Genomic DNA, 20,711 nt, shown 5'->3' with positions numbered 1-20,711 from the left:
AGCAAGTGAGTTGTGTATATATATATATATATATATATATATGTGTGTATATACACACATATATATACACATATATATATACACACACACATATATATATATACAACTCACTTGCTGTGTGGGTATCTGTGTATATACACACACACACACACACGTGTATATATGTTATTTATATTTAATGTATAAAAGCTATATATACATACATATATACTTCTGTTATCTAATTCATATCAATACATATATGCAACATTTAATATTTATGCATATACAGACATGACCAATTCTTTGCTCAAGATATTTAGAAGTTACTAAACAAAGAGTAACATATCAGTTGTTTGAGATTAGGTTATGATGAAAAGAGTAGGAGAAAGGGAAGGTGGGAAGCCAGCATACACCCGAGCAGGAAAGACGCCACTAATGACAAAAGAGGTAATTAAAAATATTTCCCTACACATTTGATATTGTCTTTGGATTATAATCACTTGAGTGGGTATGAACCAATATCTCATTTTGGTTTCAATTTTTATTTCCTTAGTAACAAAGACAATTTCTCAACTCATTGTATATAGTCAGTCTTCTGCAGCAGAATCTAGCTCTTTGAGAACGGGGCCCCTGATTGCATGGTTCTAGCAGGGTGGATGTATATAGAAGACACCAGATAGTCATTTCATGATTAAATGCATCTCTATAATATATAGGCATTAAAGTGATTCATATGAGTAATGTTAAATTCCCTTAATATTGTCTGTATTATATTCAGTGACTTAAAAGTGGGTCATAAAATATGTGCAGGCTGATTTTATTTATAATTTACAAAATATATAACATATCTATATATAACAAATATATAACATAAATTAAAATGGTAATGACTATTTCTAGATGGTACATTATTTGTTTGCGGAGCCCAATGTGGGGCTCAGTCTAACCACCTGAGATCACTACCCAAATCAAGTCAGACACTTAACTTAACCTGAGCCACCCAGGTGCCCCTTAAAAATCAATTTCTGACATCTACTCAGTTCAGGAATAGCCTCACGAGACCATCCAGCATGCATGTGAACATTACTGACATGGAGCACATCATCTGCTGGTCATCCACATCACAAATTTTGTTGAATTCCTTTACAGGGCACTAAAATCTGACTACTTGTAAGTTCCTCTGTTCCTGCATCTATTCTCTAAAACAGCAGGATTCTGCAATCATGCACAGAAGCTTCAGGCTTTAGTCTCTCTCCTCAAGTCCATTATTACCAGATTCTTCCATTCGGTTTCATCGGACATCGTTCCTAGGTATCTTGCCATCCTTGTTTGCCACCTACAATCTCATTTTACATTATCAAAGAATTATGACATATAATAACTGCTTCTGGAAAGAATAATCAGAAGAGTATATAAGGACTAATAATAAAATAATAACTACAGATTTGAAAAATGCACTGTATGTAGTAAACTGTGCTGAGTGTTTGAGGCACATATGTGATGCATTTTACAATTACTTGATTCTATTATTATTCCCATTTTACAAATGAAAACACTGAAGTTTGGGAGAGCAAGAAAATCATAGGACATCTAATAAATAAGTAAATGAATTTCAATTTTTATTCAAGAGTGTCCGATTCCAAGGCTCTTGTTCTCTTGACCTGAACACTGGCCTAATGTTCTGGTCTTCTGAACCCTTACAATTTCAGGACATAGACCTCAGTGAGGCTAAGGTAAGAAAGTCTCTTTATAGATAAGGATTTTTTTGCTGAATAATCAGATTCTCGTTTTCAGGCCTGTTCCCAAAATCTGCAAAGATAAAACATGTTACTAAGAAAAACAATTTTAGAGCAAACTGGTTAACGGCAGAACTCTAATAAATCTGATACTTTCTAAATCTATGACCAGTACTTTGGTATCTCTAACGCATGAGAGACTTGGTTCCTACAATAAGCAGTAACAAAATTTTTATAGTTAGAGATGGGTAAATTTCCCCTTATTCCACCTGTCTCAAAGATATTCTGTTTACAAGCCCAAATTCTAAGCCTTAGTATGCCCCAGGGATACTCTGTGACCTTCCCACCCCAAGGCAGCTTGGTTGCTCTCTTCCCGTTTGGGGACATTATGGCCTTGTTCCCAATGAAGGAAACACATATCTTTCTTCCTAGCTCCAGGCCACCAAAAATACTACTTGGAAGTATCAAACAGAAGCCCCTTCTCCTTTTGATAAATAAGGGCTCGCTCATATTTGAGAGGAAATGCAGTGGGACACCGTAAGAGAAGGGATCCTCCAAACCTTTGCAAACCTTTCCAAGTCTGAAACCCAAGCATGCCTTTTCTGCACCGTTGGGATCCAGCTACATTCTGGTCTCTAAGCCTCAATTACTTTAAGGATATAAACATGGAAAGTGTGCATAAAATAAGCAAACATCTAAGTGATCAATCTCTCAGAAATCCTCTGAGACTGTTTTCATTCTGAGATCTTAATATTTAGACCCAAATATTCTCAGAAATCATTGCCTTGGGCAACTATAAATTCTAAAGCCCTTAATTTCTTTTCTTTCTTTTTTTTTTTTTTTTTTTCCTGGATGTGAAAAATCTATATGGAAGCCAGTGCCTCAACACTTTTCCAGGAAAATCTCTGACCTGGGATAAGCATTCTCATCAGTGACAGGAGCCACAGCCTGGGCTGAATGCAGACTTCTAGAGAGGCTTAAATCTCCCACTGAGGAGGGACTTACAAATTATCCAGCAGTGGTGGCCACCTCCTCTGCCATGGGCTCAGCTCTTGGGCTTCTCTCCGCTTCTCTACAAACTTCTCTAGCCTTTAGCATTATTCATTCACTACCATTTAATTTCCTCTGTTTATATTATCTGAGGAGAGAGAAAAACACGTCTTTTGTTTTGATTTCCTCCCCCAAAGGAATGCCATTTTGATGGAGTGCTCTGTTCTCCTATGAAGGTATTAGCAGAGGCCAGCCTGTCACGGCTCAGCACATGAGACCCGGAACAGTTCCTTCTGGAGGTGGTGGCGACTATTGCCCTCTGTTTCAGTCTGTTCCAGCTCAGCTCTGCCCTTAGAACCCTACCTCTCTCCCAGAGGGATCCGTACTCCTCTGTCTTAGAACTGCCACCTCCGCCCCTTTCCTTTCTCTCTGCTTTGTCCTCCGAACCTTCTTTCTACTCTGTCTCATCACTGGTCATCATAGTGGTTTCTGCTATTCTTCTGTCCCTTTCCTGACAGGGTGATAACTCCTGGGCATTTGCACAGGAATCTCTAATCTAATCCCTTGTTAAATTAGTATCTCTTCCCTTATTTACTTATGTCCTGGGGCTCCTGGAATAGTGAGAGTAGAAAGTGCTGTCTCAAGCCAAGACCCAGAGAACAAATGCAGAAAAGCCTCAGCTGATACACACCTAAAAGAAAGTCTTAGGTTAAACTCCACCTCATCATCTAGTACAACGACTGCAAAAGTCCCGAGTTCATATATACTATGTATCAAGTTTTTCTATTTTATTTTACCCTTTAAATTTGGTCTTCATGTTACACTTTTTTTTTTCTTGGATAGAATATTTTTCAGTATTTGACCTAAGCAGCAATTACAGTGACTTGCCGTAAGCCCCATAGTCGTTAAATGTGTAGAAAGTGGCCCAGCTGAAAGATGGTTTGGGAAGCAAAAGGGTTTCTACCTTTAATTCCTGAGTGACACATCACCCTGGATTTATCCCAGCATCCTTTCCAACACCCCAATTTATCTGAAGAATTGGCCTACCCGGTGTCCCCTTTCAAACCCTAGCCATATTTTCTTACCCCTGCCCCTCGTGTGATCCATAGGCCTTCTGACTCCCTTTGTCAAGCATTCTAGAATCCTCCTCTCTCCAGCTCATTTATATATAGATATCTTCCTCCTCTTAGCGTGCCCCTTTTGCGCTCATGGTACTAGTGAAGAACAGGAAACAACAAAACTCTGCTTCAAGATAACCTTGATTAAGTTCCCCAAAATGCTTCTTCCTTAGGTTGAACTACACTATCCTTAGTAATGCACATGAAAACTCCAGTATCCTAGGAAACCAGAGAACAGCAAGCTAGAGATATTTACTTGGTCCCCCACCACATGGCAGCACATCTGTTGGAAGCAAGGAGTTTGCTGAGCCCACTTCCAAGCTGTCCTCGTAACCCTCCAACCCTTACCTTGCTTCACGATGACAGCCACCTCCTCTTCTTGTTCCTCAACACCCTTCTCGGAAACGGAGCTGGGGATGGTGACAGGGATGCTGGCCATCTGAGGTAAACCTTCTTGCTCTCTTTAACCCTCTGAGCTGCGATAGCAGATGATGCTCTGCAGGGCGAGGGAGTTTCCACCTATGCCCTTTGCTCGATGTCGTCCTTTTCCCCATAGGCCTCATCGGGGGGCGGAGATGTGTGCGGACCTCAGGTAGGCAGCTGGGAGGAAAAGCCTCCTCAGGACACCAAGAACCTCTTTTCTTGTGTATTTTTTCCTCCCTCTAACTCATCTACATGCTCTTTACCATTCGGACCTGCATGTAATATATTTTGTATGATACCTACAATACAACCATTGCTCTCTTTAAAGGTTGGCTAGAGGGAAGCTGTGGGTATTACAGGAGATACAAAGAAGACTCAATCAGTCATCTCCAGAGTGATGGTGTTTTTGGAGCAGGCAACCGCCAGCAGCTATAGTGTGGGAGCCATCTTGTATACTGATTAGCTGGGAAGAAAAAAAGAAAAATGGAGGACAAATTAAAATTTATATTTTGGAGCACGTGGGTGGCTCAGTCAGCCAAGCGTCTGTCTGCCTTCAGCTCAGGTCATGATCCCAGGCTCCTGGAGTGGAACCCTGTGACAGGCTCCCTGCTCAGCGGGGAGTCTGCTTCTTCCTCTCCCTCTGCCAGTCCCCCTGCTTAGGTTCTCTCTCTCTCTCTCTCTCTCTCTCTCTCTCAAATAAATAAAATCTTTAAAAAAAAATTATCTTCTAACACAGGCACACACACAGATCTTGGATATTTATAAAAAATAAGGCACCATGCTAGAAACTTGCACATGCAGACCTCAGCTTTGGTGAAAGCCTGGCATGGGCAGGGTTTTCTTCTTTTGTTCTAACCTTCTTTATTCCTGTCCATCACTGCTGGGAACTGAAAGCAAAGGTCCCTGGGCGCCAGACCACTCCTACAGACTGGGTCAGAAAACAGCAGGGCTTCTTCCTGAAAGTGTTTGCCCACGGAGTCCTTATGGGGGCTCCATTCTATCCCCCTCCCAGCACCTTCAACTCCCAGGCTGACAGTTATTTTTGCCTCTGACAGTTAAGTACTCAGTGTTTTCTGCTTGCAGAAAATGCCTCTGGCTCCCATAGCTTCACACACTCCCCAAATCAATGTCGTTCTTTTGCCATTCCCCTACTCCCTCCCATTCCCCATGTAATAGACTCATCACATAAGACATTCTTTTTTCCCCTCTAAGAAAATAGCCTCAGGATCTTGATACAATCCCAAACCAGGATAAAATATATACCCTATCCACCTACAATTTATTCCCCGTGATACATAATTTCAGGTTTTATCATACTGGCTCTTACTGAAGATACTTTCTGTTGATATCCATGTTTGCTCCAATCCAGTCTTTTAAAAGTTAAGAAATTCTAATCTCACTTAAGGTGTAACTTTCCGGGCTGCATTTTCCTCTTCTTAAGTTTAGATGATTTTTCATTCTACTTTCCACTTTCCAGATCATCACAAGTGAGTAAAGGTGAGAAAACAAAACAAAACAAAACAAAACAAAACAACAACGTAAAAGGCAGAGGTCATCACTCAGGTAGATAGAGAACACCTGGTAAAGTTACCTCACGAAAACTGTGGTGGATGTGAGGCTTCTACCAGAAGCACCTCGGTTATTTGTAGGTTCTGTTTCTTCAGGCTTAGTTGATCTCCTCTGGAAGAAAAATAACCTTAGCCTTTCTTCACTTAGCTCTCTCCCTCCACTAAGTGACTTGGGTCTTCTGCACTCCGTCCTCATTACAAGTGAATGTCAATCCACTTTCATTTCTGCCCAAGAAAGGGTGCCCCAAAACTTACTTCCAGACCAGCAGGAAACTTCTCTGATATCCTTAACTTCTAGATGCTTCCCCATTCAAAAGCTTTTCATTGCAGGTGGCTTTTTAAAGCAGGGTGCACTGTTCCTATAGCTGGTCTGTTCATGATGCTCAGGTATGTGGCTGACCAGTTATTTTCCAACTCTCTAAGACATCACGGGCATCCCAATTTCCAATCATCATTTTCTCTAGATGGCTGTTGGGATTTGAATATTGCCCAGGGTTCTGGAGCTTTCTTTACCTTGTCGGTTACTCCTCAGGATTCTGCCATCCCAGATTAAATTATATAAACATAAACCAACTGCCTCTGAAAGATAATTTCTAAAAGGAAATGCTCTCGCTCACTTTTCCTCACATGTTTAACATCTGTATTTGGACATGCATGAATGTTCAGCTTAATGAAAAATCTATCTTCCTGGTCAGAAATACCCTATACCTTTCCAGCTTCCTCTATGTCACTTCAGGGAACAACTCCTCAGTAAATAATAGAGAAAACATCATAGCTAAATAATATAGCTTCCTCAGTCACCAAAATGAAATGAGTAACATATTTTTTTCATTTATTTAATTATAATAACATAAGAACTTATTTTTACAAAGACTACTATGTTGTTGTATAAAACCTACTATATACAAAAATTTAAAAGATTTTATTATTAAAATCACATCATCTTTACAATCCATTTTTATATATTTATCTCCTCCTGTCCTTATCCTAACATGAAGATATTTATGGAAATCTTAAGTAGCATATGTGAAATTTTAGAGCCTTTAATTCTTCATGTCAGATCTTCATATTTAGATAATATTTAGAGAAATTCTTCAAATTTAGACTATATTCTAAACTTTTAGTGATTTGAGTGAAAAATATTTTTTAATATGAGAAACACTATGATGTTTAGATTACAGGTTAGTTTTCTTCCCTTTACTACATTCTTTAGCTCCATTCTTACAAATTAGAACATATCATGAGAGTTTGAACATTGTAATAACCCCCAAATATCTTACACACCCCTCCAAAGATGTATTATTTTTTTCCATGGCAATCAAGAGTATAGATATGACAATACCCATTGTGTCATGCAGCAAGGAGGAAAGTTAATGAGGGTTCCCAAGGTAAGATTGGTAAATTTATTTTTCAAATCCCCAGGGTAAGGCTCAAACAGAAAGCAGAGCAGGTGATTACTTAGCCAAACTATTTTTCTTGTACTCTCCACATGCCAACTTATTTTCCAGAATCAACAACTATCAAGCTAATATCTAAGTGGCAGTTTGAAAATACAATCCTCTTCTCTCCCTGCATCATACCTATGTTCTAAAAAAGAAAGCAAGTCTTGAAAATAATTTTCCAACAGTAAAAACTATTTTCCCCTGTGGAAACCACTAGACAACTTTACAACTTCATTTCATAAAATATTGCAACATACTAAGACATGTTTCTAAAAGTAAATACATAATATTTTTAGAATGTATATCTATTTATCCATATATGGACATCTCATCTTTATAGTATGTGAAGATTTAAACATATGTAGACAATGTCTGACATAATGTTCTAACAAACCACTCTCCTTGAACTCTTAAGATGAGGAATTATCTGATCTCTAGAGAGGAATCAGTCAAGTTCAGCTTGACTCAATAGCAAAGCCACTATATGACAAGACAAAATTAATTTTAATAAAATCACTTGTTTCTCACTTTTATCTCCTGCTCTACGCTCTCTTCAACTTCTTACCTTCTAAACCAATCAGACAATCATGTTTATATTTTAGGAACTACAATCTTTTTTAAGTTTTTATTTAAATTCCAGTTAGTTAGCAGACAGTACAATATTGGTTTCAAGGGTAGAATATAGTGCAATTCAACACTTAGGAACTACAGTCTTTAAGAAAATACTGAACAACGATTTCAGAAATGCTGGTTTACTTAAACTTTATGAATCATATGTGCATAGGCAGCACTATTTTAGTTCCTTAGAAACTAATGGAAACACATTTAGAGGCAGAAAAGTAGAAAGAGAAGGAAAAGGAGACATTCCTCCTTTCCCAGTTAAAAAGTGACTGAGGGGCATCTGGGTGCTCAGTCAGTTAAACATCTGCCTTGGGCTCATGATCCTGGGGTCCTGCTCAGCATGGACCCTGCCTCACTCTCTCCCTATAACCCTCCCCCCGCTAATGCTCACTCTCTTTCTCTCTTAGCCCCCCCCTTTTTTTAAAATAGATTTTATTTATTTATTTGAGAGAGAGAGAGATCCCAAGTAGGCAGAGAGACAGGCAGAGAGAGAGGGGGAAGCAGAATCCCTGTTGAGCAGAGAGCCCGTGTGGGACTTGATCCCAGGACCCTGAGATCATGAACTGAGCCGATGAGCCACCCAGGCGCCCCCACTCTCTCTTTTAAATAAAGTAACGGCACCAAGAAAAGTAAAGGGTTAAAGGGCTAAATTACAGTATCCTTTACTTACATAATTACTGTTAATATATTTACACAGTTCTATCTACAATTCCTCCAAAGGAAACAACTTGTTCCCCTAAAGCAGTACAAAGTGTTAGAGATGTTGGCTGGATTGACATATCAGTGCTGGTGCTGAATGGAAGATGAAGACTTGAAATAAATATAAGAACCCTTTAATACTTGAACGCTGAATTTCAAACAGAAATGATTGGGTGAAATCAGATTGGTTATATTCAGATTTCTGCTTAATTTACTTCTGTCTTTTTATGGGTGTTACGGTAAGTAAAAATAATATGATGTTTTTAAGTTCAATTCTTAATTTTGAAATTTCTTATCACTTAACATGTATTATATTAACAATTAATTAATTGCATAATTAATCAATATTAATTAATGATTAATAATATAAATTAATATTAATTATAATGACCATTAATTATTAATGTTATATTATAATACATATTAATGATATGTTAATAACTAATAATAATATATGTATTATATTATATTAGTTTAGAGTGAAATTGCAGCAAGACGACAAATCTTAACATTTTGTTGCATTTTCCAGTAAATGACTCAGGTCACTTATGCAATAAGGGTGATACATGTGAAAAATGAAGAATGAAAGGAAAAAAATAAGAAAAGAAGGCAAAACTTTTTAAAAAAGTGTGGTTTTTCCTTTAGATTATTTTCAGCCTACCTTAAGGTAATGTGCCTAGGCTTTTTAATTTCACTGTAAAATATTTGTATTTCCTCTCCTTATTGTTCCCTTCTTTGCATAAAGGCTCCATAAAATATACATTATTATCAATATTTTCCTTTTTTAAAACCACTAATAATTCTCCATAATTATTTCAGTTTGTTTTATGTACTGATTTCTCTGCACCTCCAGGAGTGTGTGTAGAGGCTACTTAAATCCTCATTTTCTTCCCTCACTCACGTGTCTTTTCTGTTATTTTTGTTATTACCACTCTCTTTCTTGTACAAAAGTAGAAATACCTAGATGATTCTTCAGAATTTTTCTCCTTCTGGAAAGAAGGACTTAAAAACTTGCTCATATTTCGCAATTAAATAAGAGAAAAAAATTATTTTAGATTTTAAAAAAGGAAAGTAGCCCAAATGCTTGGAAAAATGATGATTGACATTTAGTAATCAGCAATATCACTTGATTGGTCAGAGCTGTACCTAGGTTATTATTAGAGAAATCAAACTGGGATGTACTCACCCCACAGAGGCAGGATGGATCTCATAACTGGTTTGGATGGTGACATTATAATGTCCCACATGCACCAAGAGGAGAAGAAAGTATTCTCTCGCAAGCATGTCCAAATATGGCTTGAGAGACAAAGGAGAAGCAACTGGCTTGGGGGATACGGTGGCTGGGGACACAGCTGGGGTGACTCTAGGATGGGGCTGGGGTGGTTTGGAATTCTTACTAGTGTCCTAGGAGGGAACACTCAGTCTTTCTGTCAGATTGCCCAGACAGAAGAGGAAAGAGGAATTGTGGGGCTGGAAATCTGTCTGCAGTCAAATGTTACAAATGGAATAGGAGTCCTTATTACAAGTGATAAGAAGGATACTAAAGAGACTTTGGGAATGAAAGAAGCTATAGAAATTTATGAACAAATAAAATAAATTAGCTTTGAGTTCAACGGTTACATGTGATTGATTATCTCTTGCCCTTTCAATGTTTTATAATTGCCTTCTTTATGTATTTAAGATACAGATGTGAAGGTTATTAAGGTGCTATGGCACCTCTAGTCTATTAACTGTCAGGGCTCATTAACTCATATGGCTGGTTGGGCAGCAACCTTTTACTCACTTATCACTCAAGGATCAATGAGAATAAAATACTCAAAGAACAAAAATTTCACTGAGAACATATGCAATATTAAAATATGAATTGTGTCTGCTTAGAAAGGGCAATCCTTAAACTAGATAATTTTGTAATCAGAAGAGCCCTATTAATTAATGGGTTAAAATTAGTAAATTAAAAGAGCTGAGAGAATTGTTTAGAATGTAAAAAGGGAAAAAAAGACTTCTTAGATTCTTTCCTCATACTAACACTGATGTTGATTCCAGTTTGAGAATAAATATAATAAATTTTTAAAAGCTCCAAAACTGAGACTATTCAGCTAACATAAACAGAAAACACGACATCCCAGCCTAGAAATCAGTACCCTGGGAGACCCACAGACTTGACTCCATGAACATGCCACCTGTGCTGGTCGTAGTACTGGGGATAACCATGAGAGTAAGAATAAAACCCCTACTCATCTATTTTCTTAATAGGTCAAGGGGATTAAGAAGCACACATACTCAGTTATAAAAAAGTCAGAGATGAGATGTACAGCAGAGGGAATAGAGTCAATAACACTGTAATAACTGTATGGTGACAGATGGTGAGCACGTTTTTCCTGGCCAGCACTGAGTAATGTGTCAAATCACTATGTTATGCACCTGAAACTAATATAACACTGTATGTCAAGTATACCTCAATAACAAAAAATTAGAGTAAAATTTCCACATCAAAAGGTAGCCAAAATTAAAGAAAAAAAATTGTGTGGAATTAACATTTTATGTACTTAGAGCTTAAAATTTATAATAAGATTTCAGTAGACAAAGAAAAATTATAAACCATTTTAAATAAAGAAAGCAAAAAAGAGTAGGAGACATGATGATTTCAATACATAAAACAGAAATGCAAAAAGAGAGAGAAAGCATGGGTACAGCAAGTTTTAACTACAGTAACTGGAGAAAAATTATATAATACTCTATCCAGAACAGTGTACAGAGATGGACACCCTCATGTGCCAGTATTAGAAACATGAACAAGGACATCTGTATAAGTAAGTTACCAAAATACACCCAGAGCTTCAAAATATATATTCATTTAGTGCCAGTGATTCAACTTCTTTAGGGTTAAATAAAACAGAAATCTAGACTAAAACAACTTCATGAACAAATATGCAAGTTACTTATAATGACATTTCTTATTATGAAAGACACGCACAACATTCAATATGACATTGAAAAACAAATGATCTTTAAAAATCTAACATATAGCTGTTATGTGGAATGTAATGCATGAATTAAAATAAGATAGTCCTTACAAAATTAAGTAATAACATGAAAATTCTTATCATACATATTTTAAACATAGTACACATTTGAACATTAAGGATAATCATTAGAGTGTAGACTCCCCAAAGGATGGAAGTTCGTTTTTTGTTTTGTTTTATTTGTTTTTGTTTTTGCTATTGCTATTATTGTCATTGTAGATAACTGCCTGGCAACCAAGCTGGCATTCAAGAAGTATTTATTGACTTAATTACAAAGATGTTCTGCATTGCTTTAGGATATAGAAATAGACCAAATTTATTATCTATAGTCAACGATGTGTAATGAGATTATGGACATTGTCTTCTTTCTCCATAATTGCATTTCAAAAACCTTTTAAAATTGATTTATAAAAATAAAATTACTTTTGAAAATAAAGTAGGACAAGAAGGTTAAGGGACCCATACGCTTTCACATTCCTACTAGGAGCCAGATTTTGAAGGTTTACGTGGTTTAGGGAGTGCCAAACACAAAAAAGGGCAGTTTACCTGGGTTGGCATAGAAGAAATAGAACATTCATTACACTAATCATGATTTTCATTATTGGACATCAACAGAAATTTCAGGAAAGTGATCAGTACAATCCCACCTGAACAATTGCCTTCCCTGCCAATTTGAATATAGATGCCAGGGCAGGGCAAAGGACAACCTCAATCCCATTAACATAAGGCCACTTAGGACAACTCCCATTTGGGACTGCAGTAGGACGAAGGAGATAGAGAAGAAATCTAAGAAGCTGATTCACCCCTAAAAGCCAGCAAAAATTATCATAGTGGATTGAGTTTATTGAATTGGACAAACATACTTATATGCATTGCCCAGCTAATATGTAGATTCAAGTTTTGTAAGAAAGATATAATTTATAGGAAAAATACATAAAGATGCATTTTACTTACAACTCTTTTTTTTATTTTTATTTTTTTTAATAAAGATTTTTATTTATTTATTTGACAGAGAGAAATTACAAGTACACTGAGAGGCAGGCAGAGAGAGAGAGAAGGAAGCAGGCTCCCTGCTGAGCAGAGAGCCCGATGCGGGACTCGATCCCAGCATGACCTGAGCCAAAGGCAGCGGCTTAACCCACTGAGCCACCCAGGCGCCCACAACTTTTTTTTTTTTAAAGATTTTATTTATTTGACAGAGAGAAATCACAAGTAGGCAGAGAGAGAGGAGGAAGCAGGCTTCCCGCTGAGCAGAAAGCCCAATGCAGGGCTTGATCCCAGGACATTGGGATCATGACCAGAGCCAAAGGCAAAGGCTTAACCCACTGAGCCACACAGGCACCCCTTACAGCTCTTTAATATAAAGGAATATGTGGCCCTGCGATACAGGTAGGTTTTTTGTTTTGTTTTTTTTTTAGATTTTATTTATTTATTTATTCGAGAGAGAGAGAACAGCATTAGAGGCAGGTAGAGGGGGAGGGAGAAGATCCCAAGCAGACTCTGAAGGGGGTGTGAACCCCAAGGTAGGTCTCAATCCCAAGATTCCAAGACCAGGACCTGATGTGACCTGAGCTAAAACCAAAAGTCTGATGTTCAACCTACTGAGCCACCCAGGCACCAACCCCCCGCCAGAATGTATATTTTGATCCTATGATTCCAATAACCCCCAACTATATAAAACTATGAATGATATCTCTACAAATTAAAAAAAAAGATTATTTTAAATTGTCTTCTGCAAGGAGAGGGATGAAATATGGAATCTGTAGCTGGTTAAAGAAGAGAAAGACTATGGCAATCAGGTCTCCTTTGTGAAAGGACATAATCAGTGTTCCTGCAGGGAGCATTTCCATATCCTTGGGTTTGGATTACATGCATAAATATGATATATCAGGCTCTGTCTTCAGCTTGGACCAGAAAGGTTTATCATTTTGCAGAGATACCGACATTATTGATTTGAATCTTTTCTTACTCTAAATACTAGGAGTCCAAATTTACCAGAGAGAATGATCGGGAAGCTCCGTATTTTTTAAGGGTGGTATGGACTATTATCAGAGAGGATGAGTACCCTCCCTTCTAAAGACCTCAAGAATAGACTGTGCAAATTCTTAGTGGACATATGTAAGGAACTCATGCACGAAAGGTCTTGTTACATGCAGATCAACTTGTAACCTTATGATTCCATATCTATGTCTTATTTGGCTTTAGTTTAGAATTTAAACTATATTAAACTGAACATTTTAAAATATCTCAATATTAGCACTGAAATGTTACAGGAAACTTGGATCTTGTGATAATGATATGTATATGCCACATTTTGATAAATATAAATGTATATGTGTGTGTGTTTTAGGGGTATGTGTGTCTATGTGGATGTGTATGTATAGTATAACAGAAGGAAAATACTATTGGTCATTTTAGTTGTAGCTCAGTTTAGTTTAGATGGCTTGAAATGTTGAAACCAGGAATCCCAATTACCAGGTATAAGATCTTTCAGGGTACAGACTTAAATTATGGGGTTTTTTTTGTTGTTTATTTGTTTTTGATTCTACAGTACTTAATACAGGGCCTGTGTGACTTATATAATACTTATAAGTAAACTGATAAATAAAAAACTATACAATATATATTAAAAATTTTTTGTCTATTTGTTGTCCCATATCTGTTCATGTTTATTTATGCATAATTTATTCATATTGAAAAGTATTACAAAAACTTTTCCTTTTTGAATAGCTCCACTATTTTGGTTTTCTCTCAAACAAAATAAAACAAAATAAAATCTCAAAATAAATCTCAAAATAAAAACAAATTTAAAAAATAAATTAATCAGTTATGCCAATATCTTTGTTATTGTTATTAAACAACCATACCTTGTCCTTAACTTAATATCCTTTGGCTCAATCAATATTGTTCAGTACTATTCTACTCAACATGCTATAAAAAATTTAAGCTTAGGAAATCCAAGATTATTAAGTCTTCCTTTTCCCTTTTCAAAATTTAAAAATTAATATGTATATTAACAATTTTATACTTAAAATGGTAGTTCATAGTAATACATAACACAGATATGATACAAAAAGTATTAAAGCTTTGAAATAGAAGAGGGATAATTTCTCCTTTTGAAGAAAGGATAAGATAAAAAATGAGTACTGGAAAATAAAGAGATTCTTGAAAAACCACTTAAGGAATCTGTAATTTACTTGGTAAGTGATGAGCAGGCTTTGAAAATTTTAGACCAGGAGAGAAAGATGGAATCTAAAGATAGTTGAAGTAAATGTACTTGATAGACTGAAGTAGAAAAAGCTTGGTGAAGAGGATCAGAAGAGAATTCTCTGTAAGCAATAGCTCCAGCAGAAGCTGATTAGTGTTTGAATGGGGGTTATGAGGCAAGACAGTGAAAGAAAATGAAGAAAATGGCAGCAACACTTGGGGAACTACCTGCTTTCCTTGGTAAAAGAGAACTGAATACAATATTTGGTTTTATAAACATTAGGTTTATAACAAATTTTACTTTAGACCCATTAATTTTCATCTGGTTGGAAATTATCTTCAGAATTAGGTACTATATCGGTTTCCTATTGCTTGTGTTAACATATTGCTACAAACAGTATCTTAAAAAAACAATCATTACAGTTCTGGAAGTCAGAAATCTAAAATCAGCCTCACTGAGCTAAATTCAAGGTGCTTGCAAGGCCAGTTCCTTCTGCTGACTCTGAGACAAAAATATCTCCGTAACTTTTTCACCTTCAAGAGGTCATCTTAAGAATCCCTTGTCTCAGGGTCCCTTCCTTGTTCACTCAAACCTATCGCTTCTGGTGTCATACCTCTTACTCTTGTCCACTCCAATCCTTCTGCTTCTGTCTTACAAGAACACTTGTAATTACATGAGCCCACCTGAATATTCCAGAATACTCTTCTCATCTCAAGTTCCTTAATTTAATCACATCTGCCAAGTCCCTTCTGCCATATCGGGTCACCCATGCACAAGTTCTGAGGATTAGCAGATGGACATCGTTAGGGCCATTATTCAGCCTATCATAGCCATAGATTCCTGTGTTTGGGGAAGAGCTGGGACGTGAGATTTGAGAGCCATTAACTTTGTCTGAGAAATGATTATCTGCATGTGAATAAAATCTCCAGAATGATGTACTAAAGAGAGTTGTTAAAGAGGCATGGGAATGCCCTCAGGTAGTAGGAAGACTAGGAGTTGGAGTAATGGAAACATTGAAGCGGAGCCTGGCGTGATACTACTCAAGTAAGTTTTGTGAAATGATTGGTCAACTTTTGGCAGCTAATGAAAGATTAAGGGGAGAGAGGTGATAAATTCTTACTGAATTTCACCTAAGAAGTTCTGTTTCAAAGCATAGTTGTAAGTTGGGAATCAGACTGATGAACATCATGTTATAAAGTTGAGAATGTGAATGTCTACATGATCTTGGGTAACAATGGATGACAGCTCTTTTAGTTGATAAATATAAATATGTGTCCATGTGTGTTTGTGAGGGTGTGCCAGTGATAATTTATTTGAATCTCACATTCATCAGATTTAAAATAAAAATAATGGTACTTGTGTTGCTGGACTGTTGTAAGAATAAAAGGTGGTAATGATTATGGAATTGTTTAGTACATTGTCATCAGATAGAGGTCTGCCACTGGAAAGAATGGTTTACAGGGTTTTTAAGATTAACCTTTTTTTTTCTGGTATGAAAAACTTCTAGCATAGAGAATATTAACAGAGGAAATGACACAGAAGAATACATTATGAGAATAAGTTCAGCAGAAAGTCTGGTGTGGGTCTGTTGTAAGTATTATTGAAGATATTCAGCTGACGTTGGCCCAGATTACTCTTGGGAGAATTTAGTAATGAGTGGTCCCAGTAAACCATTCTTTCCTTCTGGAGAAACTGAATGCATGGACTATTGACTTTAATGATTTTTAGCTGAAGAAAAATATCTGAAGTAGGAATAGTTTAACACCGTGGCACTGGCCATAATTTTTAAGATTTATGAAAATAAGGATTAAAGAAACATTAATTAAGTAGAAGGGTCCTGTGGCTCATCAGTGGAGATGGCAATTCAGAATGGATGTAAAAGAGAAAGGAGAAAACACGTAAATCACAAAGGGTCATACTTATTAATGACCTACTCTGCATTAAGCACGTTGTAGGTTTTAGGAATACATTATTTAATTCTTAAAACAAATCTTTGAATTAGACATTATTACTTCCATTTATTGTGCATGCAGTTAAATGAGTTAAGGAACATATCCAAAGCCACAAGGCTAAATGACAGAGTCCAAATTTGTGTGGTTTGCTCAAATTTCATGTTTCCACTCACATTCTCAATCAAGTGCGGAAACCATGTAGAAAATTGGAAGTATAAACAAAGTAGAAATTTCTTTTATCCAGGACTCGAGGACATCATAAGGAACTGTATGAAAACCAGAGGTGGAAGTACAGGTTTTTATTAAAGTCAGAAGTTATTTATGTTATCCAAAAAGACATTTTGCCTTTGTATAATGATTTTTTTTTAAAATTGCTTGAATGATAGTTATCTAAGAACTCCTTCCAGGAATTCTAGCATCAAAAACATATATCATATTTCGGTTTGGTTAACATTTCAAAATGGGTAATATTTGATCCTTAAATAATTTATTTGTGTTTGTGAAAGGCATTACTGGAAAATGATTAAAATCATATCACTAAATTATTGACATTTGTCCTTCAAGATCCTACTGAAGATTTTACAGAGGACGAACTGCTAGTAAGGACAATTTTTCAGACAATAGAAAGACATAGAAGTTAATCTCTGTATTAAGTAATATTTTATATTTAAGGCTAAAGTAGTTTGTATATAATCACATCTTATAATCTTATTCTTTCATCCACCCAGGATTATAGAGTTAATCAGTAGGTTCCTGTGATATGATTTAGCTTTTTCTGAGATAGCCCATCATCTTGAATGTGCTCAGCAGACCATGTCTGCTTATACTGTCTTCTCCAAGAAATCTTAAGTGCCTTATGTCATTGGCAGATTTTAGTCACATCATCTCCATAAGAAGTTCTATAGACAGGAGTCACCATTTTTGGTATTACCTGGGTGCAACACAAACTATCATTGACAAACTTACCATCAGTGGGTGTATGTGGAAGCAATGATGAAGAATGAAGTACTCAGCTTAAAAAAAAAAAAAAAAAAAAAGATAGGGACACCTGGGTGGCTCAGTTGGTTAAGCATCTTCCTTCAGCTCAGGTCATGACCCCAGGGTCCAAAAAAAAAAAAAAAAAGAACAGCTAAGTCAGCAAAGTAGCAGAGCAGGACAGTAGTAGTGTTTTCATGTCCCCAAAGTGTTTCAATAGTTGGGCCAGTGTAATAGCTTCTGAAGAACCTATAAGGTTGTCATTCAAAACAGCCTCTTGTGACTTACTCAGTGGCCAACACAAGCATATGTTAAAAAGCATGCTTCTCTTTATAAAGTTTATATGGACTAAGGAAGCAATCCCTATGTTCATATTTAAGGATCAGAGAGAGTCTGATTTTTGCTAAGTCTTTAAGCATTTGCTGGGATAGTAAGTGAGTATGGTGGGTAACAGTTTTTAAGACATCTACTTGTCACTTAGATTAGCGGGAAATACTTATGGAAAAACAAAACCAAAACAAAAAGCATCCCTGTTCCTGTCTCTATTGCTGCTGAATCTTAATACTGATTCAAGCTGAGAATCAGGCTTAATTCTTTGCTAGCTAAGGGTAGATTGCTTGTGAAAATTGTAGGATAGATATCGTAAACATTCAAATGTCCACTGCCAGGTTTTATGGATTGAATTGTATATTTCCTCCACCTCCCTAAAAACCCCACATATATTAGAATCCTAACCACCAGGACCTCAGAATATTACCTTATTTGAATAGAGTGTCTTTATAGAAGTAATCAAGTTAAAATGAGGTTATTAGAGTGAGTCCTAATCTAGGATTATCTTATTAGTACATCCTTATAAGAAGTAGAAATTTGGGGGGCACCTGGGTGGCTCAGTGGGTCAAGCCTCTGCCTTCAGCTCAGGTCATGATCTCAGGGTCCTGGGATCGAGCCCCACATCAGGCTCCCTGCTCTGTGGGGAGCCTGCTTCCCTCTCTCTTTCTTCCTGCCTCTCTGCCTATTTGTGATCTCTGTCAAATACATAAATAAAATCTTAAAAAAAAAAAAAAAGAAGAAGTAGAAATTTGGACACAGACACACATACAGGGGGAAGACAATGTGAAAAGAGAGAGAAAATGCCATCTCCAAGCAAGGAACACCTGAAGCTACCAGAAGCTGGGAGAGAACAATGGAAGAGATTCTCAGTCACACCCCTCAGCAGGAACTTACCCTGTTGACACCTTGATTTTGGGCTTCTAGACTCTATAAGTGTAAGAAAATACATTTCGGTTGTTTTAAGCCACTCAGTTTGTTATACTTTGTTATAGAAGCTCTAGAAAATTAATCCATCAGGTTATTGTGTTTTAAACATGAGCATCTGTTAGGAACGGCAGTCATGTGCAGCTTCCGGCCTCCAGCACGGTTATGTAAGAGTGACCATAGGCCTGGAACATTTCCTTGTTGGGAGATAAAGACCCCTCCTAGGCGGTGCTGGGCTTATCACTTTGTGAGGGGATATCTTTCCCTACTGCAGATGTGTGTATGCTACTTTGTTCGGCTTAAGCATGTGCGTATCTATTACCCTCAGGCATGCCACAAGCTTTCTGTCTTGCAAACCCTACAGGGGAGAAGTTGCTATCTTTCTCCTGCAGTAGCAGCTGGGCTGTGTGCAGTGTGTGCAGCTACATTACCCCAGTTGGCTCCAGAGTGGATCTGCTGTCCATGGATGGAAAGATCAAAGCACTTACTGCAAATGGTTGGGTACTTCTCCACCCAGCTTGCTACAAGTAAATGTTGTACCACTTGAGCCTGACATACATATTGTCCATTCTCAGCAACCTTGAATCATTTCCCTGAATTGCAATGAGCTATTTTTGAACCATGGCCACACAGCCTGGCCATCCAGTGAACTGGAAAATAGCATCCAAGAGCTTGGAAATGCCTGAAGTTTGCATTAAGAAGCAGTACAGTAAATTCTGGGCTAAGGGACCATGTCTCTTAATATTTCTGAGTCAGATTAGTAAAACCACTGCCTGGCTGTGTGGTAGTCAAGGAATGTTGTCTGCTTTAATCCTTGTCAATTCTTTTAAGAAAACTTCAATCCTTAATTTATGTGTAACCAATTTTAATGGCGTATTTGATCTTTTACTTTTTATTCTTTTTTCTTTTCTCTTTTATTTCCATTCCTTTCTTCTTTTCACTTCTTTCCTTTCCTTTTCTTTTTTCTTTTCTATTGCTCTTCATCAACACAGCAAATCATTAGCAAATTTGCAAAGCTACTCCCCTGGTGGAAAGAGTGATTGGTGAGGGTTAGCTTGGAAAAACAAGATATAGGAAAGTCTTTCTCTCGCAGAGCTGTGGGGGAATGCGGAAATCAAGAAACTATGTGGACAGGAACAAAAAGACCATCAATACCAAGATCCAAGACAGAGAAAGAGTTGAATTTGAAAGAAGAGGTCAGAGAGCATAGGAAGTATGTGTAGAGCACAACGTTAAGGCAATGGCTCTCAAACCTAGTCTCACATTAGAACAACCTAGAGTGCTTTCAAAAGCAGCCAATTCCTGGGTTCGGCCCAAAAATAATTAAATCAGAATATCTGCAGGTGGGGCTTAGACAGCACATTTTTTTTTTTTTTAACGTATCCCCAGGTGCTTCTAATGTGCAGCCAAAGCAGAGAATCACTGAACTAAAGCAAGTACAGAATTTTCATGGGCAATTATCTGGAAAAAGTGGTACTATTAGATGCCTATGACTTCTTGGCTGATGTGTCAGACATAAAAATCTGAGACAACTGGACACATTTAAAAGCACTAGGCAAGGTGCTGTCTTCAACTTTAATCCTCATGTTAATGAAGCTACAGATTTTTTTGCTCTCAAAGTTAATTGACCTATTATTTATGTGTAGAAAATTGCTCTACTTAATGAATCCAAAAGAACATAATTTTACATATAACCCTGAATTTAATTGATTTTAATTCT

At 36.9% G+C, this 20,711-nt stretch overlaps 1 long non-coding RNA gene across 1 annotated transcript; it reads right to left on the bottom strand.

Moving 5' to 3' along the window:
* Window positions 1–999: 999 nt before the first annotated feature.
* LOC116570723 lies at window positions 1,000–4,707 on the bottom strand. Its single transcript, XR_004277536.1, has 3 exons — window positions 4,175–4,707; window positions 2,724–2,856; window positions 1,000–1,791 (listed from the first exon to the last, which is right to left on the bottom strand). It is a non-coding gene; the product is annotated as an uncharacterized LOC116570723 (long non-coding RNA).
* Window positions 4,708–20,711: the final 16,004 nt, after the last annotated feature.

Source organism: Mustela erminea, chromosome 12, assembly GCF_009829155.1.
Source record: "Mustela erminea isolate mMusErm1 chromosome 12, mMusErm1.Pri, whole genome shotgun sequence".
NCBI classification, from domain to species: domain Eukaryota; kingdom Metazoa; phylum Chordata; class Mammalia; order Carnivora; family Mustelidae; genus Mustela; species Mustela erminea.
The sequence above is the reverse complement of the archived record's forward strand: the minus strand, read 5'-3'. Positions and strand labels throughout refer to the sequence as shown.